The 2,084-nt window shown below is 47.4% G+C and overlaps 1 pseudogene; it reads right to left on the reverse strand.

The window, feature by feature from the left end:
• The window catches only part of LOC123142377 (AT-hook motif nuclear-localized protein 11-like), a 26,094-nt pseudogene that overhangs the window by 6,685 nt on the left and 17,325 nt on the right, over window positions 1-2,084 (reverse strand).

A 2,084-nucleotide genomic window follows, 5' to 3' on the forward strand; every position in this document is an offset into this window, starting at 1 on the left:
GCCGTCTGCTGGCAGACGGCAAAGAGGTGGGGCTGGTGCACCGTTACACCACTGGACCCCTCCCACCTCTTTGCCGTCTGCCAGCTGATGGCAAAGATTCTTTGCCATCTGCTGGCAGACGGCAAAGAATTGGCTGATGGCAACCAGGTTCTTTGTCGTCTGTCAGTTCTTTGCCATCTGTTTTTTGTAAGCAGACGGCAAAGACCTTTTTTGCCGTCCGCTAGCAGACGGCAAAGAGTTCACAGACGGCAAAATCTCTGATTCCAGTAGTGAAAGAGGTTTCTTCGACAAGGCCAAGACCTCCAAGAAGGCCTTTGCGGTTGCCTCCGGCTCCTCCGGTTCATTCTCTGAAGGTGTCGCATTTCCCGTTTCTGCAACAATGACATCATCTAGCATGTCCCTGACCCCGTCGTCCTCATATCCATCGATGTGTTGTCGCATCACCTCCTCTCTACCACGGTTCTGCTCGGCTATGTTTATCGGCGGCATGTCAAAGTTTGGCATATATCCGTGCGTGCGAAGGTGCTCACTCATGTCCGTCTGATTTCTACGGTGACGTCTGGCACATCTCGCACAGGGGCATGGTGGGATAATTCTCATTGGACGACGGAATATCTCCTTCAAGTACACATCGGTTTTCGTGATCCACTCTGATGTTACTTGATTCCGACGGATAAAACCACTGTACATCCACTGATTATCTGCTATCCTCTGCTTTTTTGCAAGCCACACAACATAATTAAGGATTCACTTAAATTAATCACATAAAATTTTCAGTTTCTACCGCGTTGAATCCACCTACATCTCTAATAGGTAAAGATGGGTCCTAATCCCACCCGAGGATGTGTAGATTGAGTACGTTCTCCATTCTACCCCGTTCCGAGACAAAATTTCGGCAGCACCTCCCCGCTGTTCTCCAGATACACGTCTCGGCAAATAGCCGAGAGAATGTGCTCCGGAGAACAATGGGGAGGCGCCGCCGAAATCCTGTCTCGGAACAGGGTAGAACATGGAGAACATAATCAATCTACACATCCTCGGGCTGTCCGTGGAAAACGCTGGACAATCCGAAAGAGCTGCGGTGATAAATATGCTATTGAATGCATATTTATCGATGCAACCCTTTCGGACGGGAGACCTAGGTTACGCCAGGTGACTTGAGAATGAAATCTAGTGATATGAAAAAAGGGAGGAGATGGACTTGTAGCTCACCCTCGGTTGTAGAGGAAGTAGTCGAATAGCAGAGGGATGCTCAGGGGGACCAACGCGTCGGACAACGGTCACTCCGATGAAATGCGACACCACAAAGCTTGCAAAATCCACCGAAAGAACAACTTAGATCATCACATCTGAGTCAATCAAAATTTTGTCTTCATTTTTTTTTGCAATATCATCATGATGAACTAACCACTAACCATGATCCGAATTTTAACATCTGTCTATCTATCTACTTCACAAAACATCTACCTACATATCATATCGAGAGATGCGACGCCACAAACCCTTTAAATTCCACCGAGTAAAATTTTTGGAACTTCGCATCTCATGTAGCATTTCAACAACATCTCAAATTGTAGGACAGAATGCATATATTCTACATTATTCAAAACATAAAGTAAAAAACATAGATGATCATGATACTTCAAATTAAATTTTTACCGCATTGATTAATTTTTTTGGTCAAAACTAAAATGTACCTACCTATCCATACATTGATGTACCTAGAAATTTATCTACTTATCTATCCATTTCATTCAACTATCCAAATTTTAACATTTCTCTATCTATCTACTAAAATTGCACTAAACATACAAAATAATTGCACTACACTAATTTTGTCTATCTAGCTAACACAACAGCGGCATCAGCTACAACTCCGGCGAGTGACCGGGGGGCGGGGGAGCTCACCGAGGGGAAGCAGCACCGGAGCGGCTGGAGGACAGCAGGGGCGGGGGAGGTGGCGACGTCGGAGGGGGCCGGGACGAGGCAAGGGCGGGGCCTGGCAGACGGTGGTCGGTGCCGGGCGGACCGTTGTCGGCGCGGTGGCGGAGGAGGTCGGTCGAAGCCGGGCCAGGAGAAGGGGC

The sequence above is a fragment of the Triticum aestivum genome, chromosome 6D (genome assembly GCF_018294505.1).
Source record: "Triticum aestivum cultivar Chinese Spring chromosome 6D, IWGSC CS RefSeq v2.1, whole genome shotgun sequence".
Classification (NCBI taxonomy): Eukaryota; Viridiplantae; Streptophyta; class Magnoliopsida; order Poales; family Poaceae; genus Triticum; species Triticum aestivum.